Here is a 19,721-nt window from a genome sequence, read left to right as displayed (position 1 = left end):
GAGTTCTCATTTACGTGGATCTTAGCTACTGATAAATATCAAACTTAAAAGTAAGGGATTCTTAAAACACAAGAACACGAAAGCATACACACACTTGTTGTCAGAAGGATGTTGTGTTGTGAACCCTCTGAAAACTCCCCTGTGTACTCATTCGAGAAAGAAAGGAAAAAGGAAAATAATGCCCTAGGTTACGAAAATCACTCTGATCTCATGGACAGCCTGACAGGGTTCTCAGAGATCCCCCGGAACACACTAAGAGAACCACTGGCCTTAGATGTTAGGTGCACAGACTCAGGAGCCAGACTGCTGAGGTTTGAAGCTCATTTCTGCCACTTACTAGGTGTGCTATTCAATCTCGCCGTGCCTCCGTCTCTCCAGCTGTAAAACGGCAGCGCCGGGCACACTGTAGCACTACAGAAGTCTTTGTTGCCACCAGGACGCCCATAACCTCATTACACAGTGAGTCTCGCTACTGTCCAACCTTAGAGACGAGCCTCAGAGAGGTGTCCAGCGTCACCAGGCCCGGCGGGGGCAGTGCCTGAACCAGTCCAGGACTCTTCTCACCACCTGCAGCCGCGTCGCCGGGGGTGTCTGCTGAAAGCCAGAGTCCCAGGTCCCTAGACCCAGAACGTCAGCATCTCCACGGTTCATTCTTTGTTTCTTTCTTCCTCCCTCCCTTCCTTTCTCTCTTCTTTCCTGCCCTTCTTTCCAGTTTTATTGAGGTATATATAACTCACATACAGCACTGTGTAAGTTTAAGGTGTAGAACATAATGACTTGACTCACATCATGAGATGATGACCGTAATTTTAGAGAACATCCATCATTTCCTACAGGTAACAAAATTAAAGAAACAGGAAAATACTTTTGTGTGTGTGATGAGAACTCTCAGGATTTTCCTTCTTAGTGACTTTCAAATGTAACATATGGTGTTAATTATATTTACGTTGTCTCTATAAATTGCATTTTTATAAGTAAAATGCATAAACTGTTATAAATTATATTTATCATGATATCTTTATCATCCCTATCGATTATCTACCCTATAATGGAAGTCTGTACCTTTTGATGGTCCTCCTCCAATTCCTCTCCCCCACCCCCCACCCCCATCTCTAGTAACTATGAACCTGATCTCTTTTTCTATGAGTTTATTTGTATGTTCGTTCATCTGTTTTGAAGTGTGATTGACCTACAACCTTGTTAGTTCCTAGTATACAACACAGTGATTTGCTTCCACACATTTCAAAATGACCACCAGGACGAGCCTGGTTACGCTCAGTCACCTACAGAGATATTAGTTACTGACTGTATTCCCCACACTGTACATCTGATATGCGTGACTCACTTTGCAGCTGCAAGTTTGTCCCTCTTGGTTCTCCCTCACCCCACTGCACCCCTGCCTCTGTTTGTTCTCTGTCTCAATGACTCTGTTTCTGTCATGCTATGCTTGTTCATTTGTTTTTTAGATTCTACATACCAGTGAAATCATAGAGCATCTGGCTTTCCCTGTCTTGACTTCCTTCACTTAGCATAAACGCCTAATTTAATTTTAATGACGTTTTCAGGGGGCTCAATCTCCCTGTGCTGTTTCTGCCAAGTGTCTATCAAGCCTCCACATGCACTGCCCTCCGGGTGCTGACGGCCTGGCTCATGCAGGCATGGAAGGGAGTCTGGCACGTGAGAACAGGGGTCTTTCCCTCCAGGATTTAACTCTGGGTGTGCAGCCCCGTGACATCGAGCATCACCGAGCAAGGCCACTGCAGTGTCCAGACCAACCAGCAGAACGTGGGTATACGGTCTGGAGAGGACAGCCCCAGTGCTGCGGCCTCCACAGGGAGATCCATGTGACAGGCACACCCGCCACGCCGCCAGGCTTTGAGCAGGCCAGGAGAGTCGCTCTGCATGCAGGCTGGGTATTGGGGGGTGCGGGGCTGAGAGGGTCCTGGGGGCTCATCACAAACAAGAGGTGCTGACACTGGACTCCCCCCTGCAGCCCCCCGAGAGGCCTGGCTTCCCTGATGGGCTGGCCTTCACCAGCCACTTTCCCTCCGCCACCCTCCTCCCCAAAAGGGAAATGTTTTGATTAGCGGAAAGTCATTAAAACAAAATCTTTCTAAAACTTTCGAGCTGTTTTACAACATTCTAGTCTCCTTCTACTGGGGCTGCCCAGAGGGTAGCGCGGGCGCCTCTGTGGGTCAGATGTGCACGTCCAGCCTCTGTGAATTCGTAGTGTATGTGGGTGTTCGTGGGTGAGTCTGACAGCAAAGCGGCCAAGTCTTCCCCCTGGGCTTGAGAGTCCAGGGTCACACAAAGAGGGCCTGATGTTGCTAAAATCTGTATGAGGCTGCTGCTTCCACTAGGGAGAGGGCCAGAGGCAAGGATGAAACCTGTCAGCAAAGTTTGGTAATAAGTCACTGAGGATACTGAGCAAGAAAGGAGTCTTTCCTGTGTTAAATAAAGAAAAAAAAAATCCTAGGAATAGAATTACCATGCTGTGCTGTGCTAAGTCACTTCAGTGATATTGGACTCTTTGTGACTCTAGGGACTGCAGTCCTCCAGGCTCCTCTGCCCATGGGATTCTCTAGGCAAGAATACAGCAGTGGGTTGCCATTTCCTCCTCCAGAGGATCTTCCCAACCCAGGGATCAAACTCATGTCTCTTCTGTCTCCTGCACTGGCAGGCAGGTTCTTTACCTGGAAAGCCCATATGACCCAACAATTCCACTACTGGGCACATACCCTGAGAAAACCATAACGGAAAGAGACGCATGTGCCCCCATGTCTGTTGCAGCACTATTTACAATAGCTAGGACATGCAAACAACCTAGATATCCACTGACAGATGGATGGATAGAGAAATTATGGTACGTATATATAACAGAGTATTACTCAGTCATATAAAAGAACACATTGGAGTCAGTCCTAATGAGGTGGATGAACCTAGAGCATGTTACACAGAGTGAAGTAAGTCAGAAAAACCAGGATCATATATTAAAGGACATATATGGAATCAGCAAGAGGGAACCTACTAGCAGGGTCGCAATGGAGATGCAGACACAGAGAACAGACTTGTGGATACAGTGGAGGGAAGGAGAGGGTGGGACGAACTGACAGAGTCGCATGAAAGCATACAAACTGCCGTATGTAAAATAGACAGCCAGTGGAAATTTGCATATGATGCAGGGAGCTCAAATCAGGTGGTCTGTGGTGACCTAGAGGGGTGGGATGGGGTCAGGTGGGAAACGGGAGGGAGGTTCAAGAGGGAGGGGTTATTCATCTTGATGTATGAATATCTATGGCTGATTCATGTTGATGTATGGCAGAAACCAACACAATATTGTAAAGCAATTATCCTCCAATTAAATTTTTTTTAAACATAAAAAGCATATAAAACTAAAAAGAAAAAAAAAGAATGGCGGCCGATCTAGAAAAAAAAAAAACAAAAACAAGCAAGTGAGCACCCCAGGGGATTCCAGGGTGTGTCTCCCTTTGCCACTACACACGCCTCCCTGGAGTCGCCTTCCCCTCCAACCACTGTCCAAACGAGGACCTTCCTCTGCCATCTAAAGTCCCACACCTGGCTCTGTTTGATGACTTTAAACTCCTGTGGCAAAAACCCCTGACACATCTATCTACCTGGTGACCTGGACAATCACGTGTCTTTTAGGCAGTGAGAACTCACCCCCAAAGTGGGCAAGGAATGAAACATACAGCTCTGCTAATTAAACCATCTCTCCCTGGATCAGGCCCCCTGGCTGGGAAAAAGGATCCCATTCTGTGTGGGGAACATGCTGGTATGTGCTCAACCTGGCATTCATCCACCCTCTTGTGATGACTCTCTGCCATTCCCCAATTGGGAAAGATTTGTCGTTGTTGCTATTGTTCAGTTGCTAAGTCGTGTCCGACTCTTTTCGACCCCATGGACTGCAGCATGCCAGGCTCCTCTGTCTTCCACTACCTCCTGGAGTTTGCTCAAATTCAAGTCCACCGAGTTGGTGATGCTATCTAACCATCTCAGCCTCTGCCATCCCCTTCTCCTTTTACCTTCAATCCTTCCCAGCATATCAGGGTCTTTTCCTATGAGTCAGTTCTTCACATCAGGTGGAGTTTCAGCAACAGTCCTTCCAAAGAATATTCAGGATAGGGAAATGGCTACTCTCAAAGACAGGAGAAAGACCATCTCAGTCCCACGGTCATACAAAGCCTCTCGTGTCAATTCCCTTTCATTGCAGACTTCAAAGTATGCATGTTTGAAATGCCTCAAGAACTTCAGGTATGAAACAGCTCTATTTTATGCAGGTCATGAGAATGAACCCTCAAGGTCAGCCTGCAATTCTGACGTTCTCAATACTACCAGAAGTAGATCTCTTTCATGTAGCAAGTTTTCAGGTGAAATGTACTTGGCCACAGTGGGATGTGGGCTACAGTGCTTTTCTTCTTAATCCACCGTCTCTGGTTTCTAACTCAACATCCCTCTCAATTCTATCATGCCCATTTCACAGGTGGTGAAACTGAGGTAGAACGGCATGTAACTTTGCGACCTGATGCACTGCAGCCCATCAGGCTTCTCTGTCCATGGAATTCTCCAGGCAAGAATACTGGAGTGGGTAGCCATTTCCTCCTCCAGGGGATCTTCCTGATCCAGGGATCGAACCCAGGTCTCCTGTACTGCAGGTGGATTCTTTACAGTCTGAGCCACCAGGGAAGCCCTTTGGAGGCAAGAGAGGGGACGCCAGACCTAGAAGCCCTGACCTGGCTGGCTGCTCCTTGCACCAGGCTCTGCCCACCCAGTCGCCTCTGCTCACACTGCCCCACAAGGCGCTGCTGGCCCGTGTAAGAGCCACATCTCCTCAGGCAGAGGTCTGCTCAGGATCCCATGACCAAATGTATCCCACTCAATTTTCCTTCACTGTCAAAGGGACCCTAATGGTTCCATGGCTCCCTTCTTCTGAAATCAAAGCCCTTTGCAAACTCTCCCATTAATTTATATAAACTGTCCAGTAAGTAAAGTGAACTCAGGGCATAATTACCCCTATTTCAGAGATGAAAGCCAGAGACAAACAAGGTACTTACTGCGCATGGTCCGGTAAACGGCTGTATTGCCCAAGTTCCTACAAACTGTTACCGCAGGCCAGAGTCCTGTCCTATCCTGGTATTCTGACTTCACAAAGGACACAGGGGAGAGATGAGGGTAGCGCTTAGTTATAACGTTATCTGAGCTGCAGAGATTACGAGCCCAGGCAAGCCGCTGATCACCTTTGCCCTCCCCGGTCCCTGCCTCTCGGGAAGAGGTGACTCACAAAGATGCCTGCTGACCTGAGGATGGGCAAGTTCCATCTTACAAGATTTATTGAGGCATCGCCCACCCCTGCAAGTTAATTTCTGACGCCTTTGCTTCAGAAGTCCACAGACACTGCCTGATCCCAAGACACCCAGGGAGGCTGAGCGCAACAAGCATTTCTCATAATTTGTAGAAGGGGTTGGAGATGGGAGAACAGACAGTATTCTGCCCAGGCCCACAAGGCAGTTACCCCCAAAGTCTGGGGGTACCCATCTCCTGCCATCAGCGTTCTGCCTCTGGATCATCCAAAGTGGCAGAGGAATCCAGACCAGCGCTTCTCAAAGTGGCCACAACCCAGGGAAGCCATCAAGTAGAGGACGGGGTGGGGGAAGGGTTACGGAGAAGCTCTTTGGGGAGACAGAGGCCATGTGCTTTTGCCTCTGGAGGCCTAACAACTCCAATGACCTCACCTCTCGGCACTGTGGCCCTGGACTGGACCCCCTCCCACTTACTACGGTGCCCAGAAGGGGGCTGGGCACTTCTCGGGCAGTGCCTGCAGACTGCCCAGGGGAGGGGCCAAGAGAGAAGAGGCACGGTGAGCAGAGGCAAGCCCCTTGATGGCAAGGAGAGTTCTTGTTGGCCTCTGTATCCCCAGGGCCCGGCAGAGGCTGATGCACAGCGCAGGGAATGCTAAGAAAAACAGCTGGAGGCAGGGAGCTGGCTGGTGGGCAAGTCACGAGGGACATGCGGCAATGCGGGCAGGGCTTCTTCCATCTTCAGGCTTCCTTCATTCATTCCTGCTTCACTGAATAACATTTAAGGAACAGTTACCACAAGACAAGGACAGAGCAGGGCTCCAGATGAAAGCAGGAGGGGTAAGTGGGAGCAGAGGGAGGGGAATAAATGTTTACTGACTTCTGATTATGAGCCAGACACAGGCTTACATTAAAACTGATGCTCTCGAGGAACTCAGTTCGGTTTTTTAAAAAGAAACACTTCACCACGAAGCATAGTGAACACATGTGAGAGTGGTGAGGAGTTGGCAGGGGGTCAGTTCTGAGGGGCTGGGGTGCTGGGAGCCCAGGAGGCCTCCCTATAGGGGAGACTGCTGTTGGAACAGGAGTCAGAGGGTCGGGGGCAGGCAACAGCAAGGCCGCCATGGGAGCCACTCACAGAGTATCCACAGGTACAGAGACAACAGCTCCTTGGGGGATGCTACCTCCCACCCTAAGGAGATCAGACTGGGACCGAGGCGGGAAAGGAACAGGTGCTGATCTGTGTTCCCTCCACTGAGAAGAGACAACGCATCACCGATTGCTCACCAGCTGAGAGAGACACTTTCTCTTCTCTTTTCCTTCCTTCCTTCCCGTCTTTCTTTTTTCTCCTCTGAGCTTTCACCCCTGACACAGCTCACAAACCCAGATGCCTACACAAGCCAGGCAGGCGTGTCAGAGACCGTCTCCCCCGAAAGCTCCATCCCAGCTGGGGCACCTCCTGAGGAGGGCGGGCCCAGCGTGACCAGACCTGCCTGGTCTCCAAGGGAGGCTAGAAACCCACAACGCTGTGACGTCTCCCCATTTTTAAATTTCAGTAACCAGTTCAAAGTTGTAACGACCACGGGGTGAGCTGTGGTTTGTCACCTGACATCAACACCGCACCCTCCATGAGAGGCACGTGCGGGGAGGACAGAGTCTGCAGAAGGAAGGCAAGTGTGAGAGGGGCGAGGCGACAGACATTTCTCAGGTGTCCTCGAGCCCAGCTTCTGCCCTGGTGTAGGGGCTGACCTGGAGCAGCGCCAGCCAGAGACAAGGAGGCGGTCTCCAGGTGCTACCCCGGCCTTGCCAAACCCGCAGCATGGGGAGGGGTCACGAACTCTCCCGCCACCGCTTCTGCTGCTTGCAGTCTCGCCCTCAGCTTCTTTCCACTACTATCTTAATGAAATCGAGCTCACGTACCTTGAACACGGGAAACACGATCGAGTGGAAGATAAGGAGGCCCCGAAGCGACTACACAAGCCCCGGTGGATGGAGGCCAGAGCGCTGCCCTTGGTCACTACTCCCCGAGACGGTGGCTGCAGAATGTCCTGGTGGGACACCTGCCAGGCCTCAGCTCGGGGCAGCCCTCCAGATCTGACCTCAAGCAGGAAAACAGCAAGGTATTGATGGCTCCTGCTCAGTGAGGACCTATCCTGGGACTGTTTAGCTCAACAACAAATACTTTCAACTAATATTAGATCCTGTGCAAGGATAAACTCTCTGGGAGGAGGGGAGGGCGGGGGATGGGGAGAAAAAACCGAAAGCGTAACTCAGCATTTTCTAAGCAGGAGGGTGCTCAGATCAGAGTAAGGTGTGCAGCCCTAGAGATGGCTGGTGGTGCCTCTCACCCCTTGCTTCTGCATAAACAATTAGTGCTAGGTCACTTCCTGCTGGGTGCAGAAGAGAAACAGAATCTGGGGACTGAGGTCCTAGGTTTGCGCTTTGGCTCCTCAGCGCCTTAGCTGTGTGACCTCGAACACGTCCCTTAACCTCAGCTTCCTCATCTGTAAGATGGGCAGCATGATGATAATCCCCCCATGGGGGCTGCATGTGTGCCTGGCATGAGCAAGCAGCCCTGAGACGGCTTTGTCATCTCCTGGGTCCAGAATAAATATTAATTATTCTGCCTCCCGGGGGACAATCCGATGATTCGAGGTGACTCCTGACTCTTCAGGGTTCAATACTGAGTTATGGAAATAACTGCTATTTCTGAACCATAACCCAAACTCTGACTGAGCTGGGGCTTCTGTTTCCTGGCTCCACCAGGAGCTAAAGCACTGGCTCTGATTAGTCCCCTCCTCACGCTTAGCAGCCAACCTTTCCTTGCCAACTACTTCAAGCCTGAAATCACACTGCAAGGAGAGTTGTAAAAGCCTTGGCTTTTCTTGTCACTTTCTCACATCTCCCTAGGGCAGCACAAGAAGCTGTTACCAAGGCAACCTGCATAGTTCAATCTCTGCGTTTTATTTGGAAATGGCCCCATTTCTCCCCTTGTGACAAAAACACCTGTGGCTGCCTTAGAAACCTTTCTAAGCCTGCTGCTTAATGAGGAAATATGTTCTGACCTGATTAAGTTTTCTTTTCCTAGGATGATTTCAACTGTTAAATCAAGTAAGCAGACATTCAGTCACCTAACTTCCCACAGGACTTGACAAAAGCAAACCACCCATCATGCCCTTCTCACTTGCCCCAAAACACCATCGAAATGACCTGCCTTGACAATCTGAAAAGGCCTTGGCAGTCTTCCAGAAGGAAGACTTCTTTTGTTTCCTTTCTTTTTAAGGAATTTCTGGAGTTGGGATTGGGGTTGGAGATCCGTCCACACTTCTCAGTGCTAAATAGCTAAAACAGTGTGAAAGGCAGTGGAAAGAGTTCAAGGCTTGAGAGTCCAATATTCTGGATTTAAATCCCAGGTTGACCTTTTACTGGGCTTTAGACAGTAAAGAATCTGCCTGCAATGCAGGAGACCCAGGTTTGATCCCTGGGTTGGGAAGACACTCTGGAGAAGACTGGAATGGCTATCCACTCCAGTATTCTTGTTTGGAGAATTCCAGGGACTGGCAGAGGAGCCTGGCAGGATGTAGTGCATGGGGCTGCAAAGACTCAGACATGACCGAGCAACTAACACAACAATTTGACCTTTTACTAGGTATGTGACCTTGGGCTAATTATTCAGCCTCCTAATTCTGCTTCTTACTGGTAACATGGGAGTAACTCTACCAACTTCACGGGGTGGTTGTAAGAGTTTAGCAAGAAATAAACACAAAAACTTCTGGAGGTGCTAGGAAAACCACCAAGCCAGTGCGAGGTAGCATTAACCCATGCACTCTCACACTTTTTCAAAACTTATTGTTGTAAAGTGCTGCCTGACAACCCTGCCAGGCTCCCAGCTAGGCCCATGTGGGAGAACTGTGAAAGAATAGGTTCCAGAAGGCAGCAAAGGATATGGCTTTCTGAAACAGACTCCAGACCAATCTGAACAAAGGTCCACAAACATAAGGGGGCCCATACATCTATGGGGGATGTATGGTCTCTCAGGACAAGATTTTGGAGGACATTATCATCAGTACATTATTATTTACATGACTGGATGCTCCTCGGGTCCCTGAATAACTCCATCTGATGCCTCTTTCCCCAGAGACAGGTCCCAAGTGAGAAGGCCCAGGGATGATGAGCCACTTACTGTGCCAAGTGCAGGAAGGCATGCTTGTCACCTTTTTTCTCCCCAAACTAGATTCCCCTCCCGACCTCCGCTTCCAGCAGCCTTCCGTCCTCACTTCCCCCCTCCAGGCTGGCTCCCTCACCTCTGAGGTCCACCACCAGGTTTGATCTAGTTGTTGTTCAAATGTCGTTTAGATGCATCCATCGCTACCCTGCCACAAACTCCAAAATGGGACTTCCTACCTCCAAACTGCCAGGCACCTAAGGATTAACGTTTTTTAAACACTGCTTCTAACTCCATCCAACCTTCCCTGAAGCTCACCATCTATTTGCTTTCCCCTTCCCTCTTCTGTTTATCTCCCCAACACCTTGGCTGGGAAGAGTCTAAGCATAGCCTGACACGCTGTCAGGACCTGCACCTCCATACTCTTTCCCCATGTGCCTCCTGAGCCCACTCCTGATGTTTTCCAAAACTTTATCAACTCCCCAGCACTCAGGACACATCACAGAGGCCATGCTCTAGGCGAAGGGGTAAGGGACGAGCCCCACTCTCCTAGCTCAGTCCTCCCATTGACATCATGGGGGTCCCCAAGGCACCTTCCAGGAAGGCAGATGGAAAACCCCAGCCCTGGCCCCTCACTCCTGTTGATCCCCACCGTCCCCTCCACCACCTGCCTTATCCCCCATCCTCCAGCTGGGATGCCTCACCTGCAGGGCACAGAGGGAGGGAGGGCGGGCGGGCTCAGCACAGTAAATGGTTCCTGGTTCTCACAGAGCACGTGGGAAAGCCGGCGTGGTCTTTGGGAGAAGCAGTGAGGAGGGGCAGAGGCGGCTCACTTCATCCCCCTACACCTTGGTCTCATCTGTAACACAGGAGTTTTACTAGGAGAAATGAGTTGGTCCCAGGGAAAACTAATGCCCTGTTCTCAGGCTGGGTTCAATAAAGGGTCATGATTCTTATTACCATGGCTGAGTTCCCACACTCCGCCCATTCTGATGTCTATAACTCAAGCCCTTCTCACATGGACACTAAGGAGAGAAAACCTCAGATTCCTCCAGAGAGCACAACAGTCAACAGCATGGCAGAACTCAGATGGCTGTATGGAACTCAGATCAATAGCATTCAGCTTCAGTCAATACAATGGCCAAAAAAAAAAAAAAAATAGGTCATCTAACAAGTAGTCCATTCTGGAAACTTACCGACAGTAAAACACAGCCCAGCCACTTAAGAGAAGCCTCCTGCTTGTCTGCCCTGTGGCTCTGATGTGAAAATAAAAACATCCTAAGCTACTTCACATCAAACTTTCATTTCTTTTTATTTCATCCCAACTGCTGAGATGACTCAGAAAGGATCTCGCTCTGCGGCTGGCAGTCCTCCACCCCACCCCACACTTTCTCATCTGCAGATCAGGCTGAGCAAACAGGTTCAACCATCCCAAGGATCAAGATGAAGGTTAAGCCAAAGACACACTCAGGGCAAATAACAGGAATCTGTACAGGGTCATGCTGGTGTGTCTGTTGTACCTCTAAGATGAGGAGCTTCGCTCTCCAGGCTGACCAGGGGCTATCCTAGGCTGGTACAGAGTTAGGCCAGCTCCAGACCCTACCTCTGCCAGCAATGTCTGACCCTACAAATTTCTGGGTCCAGCAGAGGCAGGCAGGTGTGTTGGGGGGCGGGCAACAGTGTAGCCACGGAAAGAGAGAAACCCAGGCCTGAGCCTCCTCAACTCATGACTCAGGCAGCAATCTACAGAGGCTATCACACACAGGTGAGACAGGGCACAGCGGTATCAGCGCCGCAGTGAGCTCTAGACCCCTCTCCCTCCTAGTGCAGAATGTCCACAGGAGCCAGGGTCTCTGGCAGCTTCCCGCCTGGTTTTAGCAGACTCAGCCTTCTTCAGCACTCTTCCACATCCCCCAGGAAAACCCAGAGAACACAGTCAATCAGGGCTGCTGAAAACTGGTTTTTACAACACCCAGTGTTTGGTATCACATTCATAATCTTGTGCTCTTCAGCTTGGCATCCAAGGCCCTGTACCAGCAGAGCCCAAGCCTCCTCTTCCAGCTATATCTCCCTCCATGCCTCCACGGACTGTGGACTCTACCTGACTCTCTGTTCTACCTATTCCCAGAACAAACTAAATGCTTCCGATCACCTGGCAGATATTCCGCATCTAAAAAGATCAATAGGATGGGGACCCTGTCCTCTGGGAACCCCAAGGTTTGCCGCTCTGTCTTTGCTCTTAGTATTCTGTCCACCTAGCCTGGAATTTCTTCCCTATACCTTCTCCAGATTGAAAATGCCGGGTGATCCTTTATTGTCAGCTATCTCGGAAGTATTCCTTGTGCTGTTCCCAAAGACGTCATCCTGACCTCCCATGGTGCTCTTTATATGAAGTGAAGTGAGAGTATTAGTCACTCAGGTGTCCAACTCTTTGCAAGTCCATGGACTGTAGCCTTCCAGGCTCCTCTATCCATGGAATTCTCCAGGCAAGAATACTGGAGTGGGTAGCCATTCCCTTCGCCAGGGGATCTTCCCGACCCAGGGATCGAACCCAGATCTCCCACACTGCAGGTGGGTTTTTTATTGTCTGAGCTACCAGAGAAGCCCAGCACACCATGCAGCAATTACTCTGTAGGAATCAGCATGATTCTCCAGCAAGACTGGGAGATTCCAAGGGCCCAGCATATGTCTCATTCATGTCTGCCTGCCTGCACCAAGGTCAAGGCCAACGCATGAATGGGGTCTCCAGTGAGTGCTGACAGCAGGGGGACCTTCTTTTTGGCAGACTTAGAGGAGCAGGCACCAGACTTACTCTCCTGCCTCAAACAACTCCAAACCAGACAAAATAAATGTAACAACAGTTTCCAGACACTGGATGTGAGGCCGCAGAGGATGGATTCCTCAGAAGGTCAGACTAAACGAGGTTAGTTATTTTCACCCCAACTCTAGACAGTTTCCAGGCCATGGCACAGGGAGGGGGTATCCAGGCAAAGTCTAACAGTCTCCCCGAGTTGGGAAGAGAGAGCTGGGATTCTAGGTAGCCAGAGTTCACAGGAGAGAGATACACACAGAGAGATCTGTGGAAATCTGCAGGAGATCCCCCTCCTGGTTTCTGCTGAGTGTTGACAGTACTGGTCAGGATTAGAGCGAACAATCCTTGAGCCTCACATTGAGCCAAGACTAATTTGTGCCTCCACACACCAGAGTGGAATTACCTTGTAACTCATAGAACATCAGTAGGGCACTGAACATGGTATTGCTTGGTAGTGTGAAAATTAATGTTGGTATAAAGACTGGTCTCAGCTATCACTGCTGAACAGTGAGCCTTCAAAAGATCACACTATTTTCAAGTAACTTAACAGTGTCCTCAAACAATTTATAAAAATACAAAAATAACCAGAACCCAACAGGGCAAAATTCCAAACATTCAACATCTAAACAAAAATTTTCAAATATACCAAGAAGAAAATATAATCCATAATGAGGGGAAAACCAATCAGTAGAAACAGATTCAAAAATATAGACAATATAACTAGCACACAAGGACATTAAAATGGTTCCTATAACCATCTTCCCGGACAAGGCAATGGCAAGCCACTCCAGTACTCTTGCCTGGAAAATTCCATGGATGGAGGAGCCTGGTAGGCTGCAGTCCGTGGGGTCGCTAAGGGTCGGACACGACTGAGCGACTTCACTTTCACTTTTCACTTTCACACACTGGAGAAGGAAATGGCAACCCACTCCAGTGTTCTTGCCTGGAGAATCCCAGGGAAAGGGGAGCCTGGTGGGTTTCCGTCTATGGGGTCACACAGAGTCGGACACGACTGAAGTGACTTAGCAGCAGCAGCATAACCATCTTCCATATTCTCAAAATGCAAAATAAGATTAAGCATGTTAAGCAGTGACAAAAAAATAAAAGACCCAAATCAAACTTCTAGAAATGGAAACTATGAATGTCTGATATAAAAAGCATACCATACGGAAATAACAGCAGGTTAGGCACTACAGAAGAAAAGATCAATGAACTTGAAGAAACAGAAACTATGTAAAACCCACCCTCCCCCACACACAAACTGGGGGAAAAGTAAATGGAGCAACAGACAGCTGTGGATCAACTTTAAGAATACTAAAATACATGTGACTGCATTTTCCAAAAAGGAAAATCCCGAAAGAATGACTAGTTGAAAATTTTCCAAATGTGATGAAAGCTTTAAACTCACAGATACAAAAACTCAATTAACTCAAGCACAAGAAATATGAAAACTACCCAAAAAGTGAAAGTGAAAGTCAGTCATGTCCGACTCTTTGTGACCTCATGGACTAAATAGTCCATGAAATTCTCCAGGCCAGAATACTGGAGTGCGTAGCCTTTCCCTTCTCCAGGGGATTTTCTGAACCCAGGGATCAAACCCAGGTTTCCCACATTGCAGGTGGATTCTTTACCAGCTGAGCCACAAGGAAAACCCAAAACTAACCAAGGTACATAATAATTCAATCATTTAAAATTAGTCATAAAAAAAAGTGGCCAGAAGGAAAAAAGAGAGATATGAACAGATGAACTTCATAAAATAAAAACGACAGCAGATTACTCATACGAAACAATGTAAGCCAAAAGACACCAGAACCACATCTTAAAATACTGAGAAAAATATAATCGACTTAGTGACATGTATGACAACAAGAGTATAAAGGCCAGGAGGGAGGAAATGAGAATATACTATGGTTAGGTTTTTATACTACGTGTAAAATAATACAAGATCACTTGCTTATAGACTATGACAAGTTATGACACATATCATGAATCTTAAAGCAACTATGTAAAAAAAACCTAATAAACTGACAAAGGCAATAAAATGGAATTAAAAAAAAAAAACTACTTGATCCCAAATTACTCAAGAAAAAAAAAAGGGGGGGGGAGGCGATATAAGAAGAAAAAAACATAGGACAGATTGAAAACAAACAGCAAGATGATAGAGTTAAACCCAACCAGAGTTAACCCATCAGAGGCAAACCTGCCACAGAGTTGTACCCTGGGCCCCAGATGCCAGCAGATTCCCCATGCCCAGCAGTACAGTGAAAACAGAATCCGCCAGGCCCCAGCACCCAGCATCCCATGTGCCTCACACTTAAGGCCTGTCCCTCAGGTGACTGACTGCACCCCACCGAGGAGACTCTGGCAGGATGTTCTCCAGATGGGTAGACTCACACTGAGTCATCCTGGACTCAGAGCACACCTGTCAGAGGGAATTGTATAGAAAACATCCCAGTTGACATTCTCAGCACGATCTGAAGCAAGATGGTGCAGTACAAAGACTTTGAGAGTTAAACTTAACTACAGTAATAATCACATTAAATGTAAATGGCCTAAATAGCCCAATTAAAAGGCAGAAATTATAAGGCTGAATTTACAAAATGCAAAACTCATCTATATGTTGCCTATAAGAAATTCACTTTAAACATAAAGACACAAACAATTCAAAAGCAAAAGGATGTAAAGAGATACACCACACAAACACTAATTTTTAAAATACCTATCCATTTATTTAATTGTGGTAAAATATACATAACATTTTCCATTTAAAACATTTAATGTGTACAGTTTTGTAACATTAAATAGAGCACACTGTTGTACCACCATCATCACCATCTACCTCCAGAACTTTTCCATTATCTCAGACTGAAACTTGTACTTCTTAAACATTAACTCCCATTCCTCCCTTTCCTGTGCCCTTGACAACCACCATTCTTCTTTCTTATTCTATGAATTTACTACTCCAGGCACCTTAAATAAGAGGTTGTTGTTCAGTCACTAAGTCATGACCATCTCTTTGCAACCCCACGGACTGTAGTCTGCCAGACTCCTCTGTCTATGGGATCTCCCAGGCAAGAATACTGGAGTGGGTTGCCATTTCCTTTTCCAGGGGACCTTCCTGACCCAGAGTTGAACCGGAATCTTCTGCACTGTTAGGAGGATCATTTATCCTGTAGTGACTGACTTGTTTCACTTAGCATTATTGCTTCAACTTTCATCCACGTTGTCAAAACTTTCCTTCATTCTTAAGGCTGAATGATGTTCTGTTGTGTGCAGGTATCACATTCAGTTTACCCATTCATCTGTCAGTGGACACCTGGGTTGCTTCTACCTTTTGGTTGTTGTGAATGACGCTGCCAGAGGCACTGGTACACAAATACCTGAGTCTGTTTACACTTCTTTAGGGTATATACTCAGAATTGGAATTGTTAGATCACATGGTAATTCTATCTTTAACTGTTTGAGGAATTGCCATACTGTTTTCCACAGCAGCTGTACACTTCACACATTTCCACCAGCAATACAAGAAAGGGATCCATCTGAGCCACTGGGCTTCCCTGGTGATTCAGATGGTAAAGAGTCTACCTGCAATGCGGGAGACCCAGGTTCAATCCCTGCGTCAGGAAGATCCCCCAGAGAAGCAAATGGCAACCCACTCAATATTCTTGCCTGGAAAATTCCATGGACGGAGGAGCCTGGCAGGCTACAGTCCGTGGAGTTGCAAAGAGTCGGACACGACTGAGCCACTAACACTTGCCAATTCTTCAGATGGCTTTCTTTTTTCTTTAACAGCTGTTATTCTAATGAGTGAGAAGTGGTATCTCCTTGTCATTTGATTTGCATTCCCCTAATGACCAGTGATATTGAGCGTCTTCATGTGCTTATCGGCCATTGGTATATCATCCTTGGAGAAATGTCTATTCAAGAACTTTGTCAAATTATACCGGTTGTTTTTTCATTGTTGAGTTGTAGAAGTTCTTCAAATATTCTGATATCAATCCATTGGCTATATTAATACAACACAAAGTAGATTTCAGAACAAAGAACATTACTAGGGATTAAAAGGGTCATTTCATTATAAAGGAGGTCAATTCATCAAAAGAACCTAACACTCTTAAATGTTTATATGGAACAGTGAATTATAACAATTCAAATCATGCAAAGTACATCCTCCGTTTACAACAAAATTAACTTAGAAATCAATGTTCACTAGACGGAAGAATAAAGTAATAGCATAATAGCTGACTTTCCTCTTTTACTACCTGTAATTCTGCCCAGGAAGGAGCAGATAAATTAGCAAGACTTACATGTCTTCAATGCTAGGCATACCTGACCTGGGTCATTTGTTTCATTTTCTTGGTTCAGTCTTCCCTCTTCTCCCCACCCTAAACTCCAAGGACTGCACTTGTCAGCCACAGCTAAATCACAACAATCAAAGCTGTCTGGTGTTTGCTCAGTGAAAATGAAGAGAAATGTAGTGGAGCAAACACCTGCTAAATAAACCTCCTTTATAGTCCCCAAACCTCAGAGACACTGTTGCATTTACAGAGATCTCTCTGTCATGGCTCAACTACGCAGAAATAAACAGGAGCCTTTTGAAAACCCCAAAGTCTAAGGAGTAACTAAACAATTTCCGGACAGAGACCCAATCAGATTAAAACAAGGTCTTTGCTGACCTGATTAGGTCAGTCTGGAAAAACCCTCCCAGGACTGGACAACAGTGTCCAAGAGATGATTCATACAGCTGGTTACTCTGATGCCCTTTTCACAGCAGATTAGCAAATTACATAAAAATAAGCAAAAACATAATAAGAACCCTTAGAAAAAATTTCACTTCCAGGCTCAACAAATCTACAAACTCCTTTTGTGTAAGGCAGTGCTTCCAAACTTGCCTTACAGTAAGAATCACCGAGTTCAAGTGTTAAAAATACAAATTCCTATGTCCTTCTGGGCTTCCCTGGTGGCTCAGTCGGTAAAGAATCTGCCTGCAATACAGGAGACCTGGGTTTGATCCCTGGGTCGGAAAAATCCCCTGAAGAAGGGCATGGCAATCCACTCCATTATTCTTGCCTGGGGAATCTCCATAGACAGAGGAGCCTAGTGGGCTATAGTCCATGGGATTGCAAAAAGCTAGATATGACTGAGCAACTAAGCACAGAACAGCACATGCCCTAGAGAACCTAAGCAAGAATACCTGGAGGTGGGGCTCCATATCTCTGACAAGCATCACAGATGCTTCTTAACAGCCAGCAAATACATTAGCTTGGAAATAAGGCTCATGAGTTAAAACTCCCAATGTGGCCACCTATCATCTCTAGGTCTCCCTCACTTCATCGGCAAAATGGGCTCACCACCTACCTTGAACTGTTTCCAGAATCCTCATATGTTAACAAAGTCCCTAGAACACTGCCAAAAGCACACGGCAGCAAGGTAAGAAATCAGAGCTATTGCTACCTTGAAATAAAACAAAAAAGCCACAGAAGCTGTCCAAATGAAATCTACTAAGAAAATTTTCAATCTAATGGAAACTACAAAGGCATCAAGCCAGATTTCTGGCATGATCTAGGGGGAAAAGCTTTTCTAGGCGCTATGACTGCCAAGAATGCTAACGTTCTCACTCCAGGGTCCAGGACTTCACTGCAAGTCCTCACTCCCATCCAGAACCAGAGTTCAGGCCTGTGCAGGGTCAGAGCTCTGGACAACAGCCATAGAAAGTCTTTCCTTCCCAAGTCCCTCTGTCACCACCACCTCCAGCTCTAGGACCAACAGTCAGAGACCTGACAGTCAAGTGGAAGCATCTTGGGTGCACCAGTAGGGGATGGGACTCCTGGGTAAGAATGAAGAGGGTGGGAAAGGCCTGTCACAAACAGTATTACTAGGACACTGCTGAAGTCTGTGAAATTTCCAGAGCTAAGGGTGGATATTCTCAGGGTGAGTGACCCAGATATTGGGCAGCTGAGAAAGCACTGACTTGCTGAAACCCTGATGTGCAGAGTCAAACACACACCCACTCACCCACCCTTTTGAACCCAGGAGGAACAAGGCACACCTTGGAGATACACAAGCGCCAAAGACCTTTGTACCCAGCCGGCCCAGAACTAGGGATTGGTCAGTGATGCTGGGACAAGAGTACAGGATAAGAACAGATCCAAGCTGCAAAGGTCGATCCTCACCGCCCTGGGGAAAGGGCATAACCCAAAGGCTTACAGATCAGAGCGTCCCTTGGACTCCACTCTGCAGCCAGACTGCCGGTGGCAAGTCAGAACGCACTCTGACACCTCTTTCCCCACCTGTACGATGGGCAACATGGTTCTAATGTCACCAATAGTGTGACCGGCAAGACGCTCAAGTACGGATGGAGATTAAGCGGACAGTGACGGGTGACGCGGGGCTGGACCTCGGACTTGGGCGCGGAGCTCGGGCACTGCCTCCCTCCCGCGGTCCCACTGCACCGGGCAGGAGCGCCGGTCCCGGCGGGAGTCACGCGTCCCTCGCGCCCAATCGCCAGCCTTTGCCAGGTGAGGCGGCACGCCCGGGGACGCGCCAGGAGCGACGCCCGGCGCCGCCCCCATTCCCACCCTCGCCCCTCCCCAGGACCGGCTCACGTACCCCAAGCCGCCTCCGCAGCCGCCTCAGCCGTCGGGGGGTTAAATCGCAGCCTAAGCCCACATTTCCGGAATCGACGAGGCCCGCCCCCTCCCGCCGGAAGTGACCCCTTCCACGTCCGGGCGCTGGGAGCCGGTCCCACGTCACTCTTCCCGCGGCACGTTGGGCGCGCCGCAGGCCTCTGAGTCACCACGATAGCGCACTCCCTCCCTCGCCCCCAGCACCCCCGGGAACCACACCCACGGGAGGGCCCACGAGACCTTCCCGTGAGAGGGGAGCCTGGCCCCGCCCCACGGGCCATTGCCCCGCCCCCAGAAGGGACACCGCCCATTGGAGGGCCCCGGGCGAGTGCGCCTGCGCAGGTGTCCGCAGAGTCTGTGACAGGAGAAAGATGGTCTCTCTTTTTTTTTTTTCAAACAGTGCCTGACCTTCAGAGTGAGACTCAAAGTGGCCCAAAGGAGACCCGAAGGGAAACGAATGGAATTCCAGCCCCAAAGGGACTCCCTCGACGGTCTGAGCTCAGACTTGGGAACCCCCACGCCAGGACTGAAGCGATCAGTGTCCTAAATGTCCCCAGGCAAACAGCTGCTGCTGCTGCTGCTAAGTCACTTCAGTCGTGGTCGACTCTGTGTGACCCCATAGACGGAAGCCCACCAGGCTCCGCCGTCCCTGGGATTCTCCAGGCAAGAACACTGGAGTGGGTTGCCATTTCCTTCTCCAGTGTGTGAAAGTGAAAAGTGAAAGTGAAGTAGCTCAGTCGTGTCCGACCCTTAGCGACCCCACGGACAGCAGCCCACCAGGCTCCTCCATCCATGGGATTTTC

The 19,721-nt window shown here is 48.4% G+C and overlaps 1 protein-coding gene across 1 annotated transcript in view; it reads right to left on the bottom strand.

Moving 5' to 3' along the window:
• VPS37C (VPS37C subunit of ESCRT-I) overlaps window positions 1-19,057 on the bottom strand; it is a 28,533-nt gene extending 9,476 nt beyond the window's left edge. The window contains exon 1 of the mRNA XM_055415824.2: window positions 18,902-19,057. The gene's annotated coding sequence lies outside the window, so the exon portion shown is untranslated. The remainder of the gene's footprint in view (window positions 1-18,901) is intronic.
• Window positions 19,058-19,721: the final 664 nt, after the last annotated feature.

The sequence above is a fragment of the Moschus berezovskii genome, chromosome 25, assembly GCF_049115385.1.
Source record: "Moschus berezovskii isolate FMDL1 chromosome 25, NW_MosBer_1.0, whole genome shotgun sequence".
NCBI classification, from domain to species: Eukaryota; Metazoa; Chordata; class Mammalia; order Artiodactyla; family Moschidae; genus Moschus; species Moschus berezovskii.
Note: the sequence above shows the minus strand (reverse complement) of the source record. Positions and strands in the feature narration are given on the sequence as shown.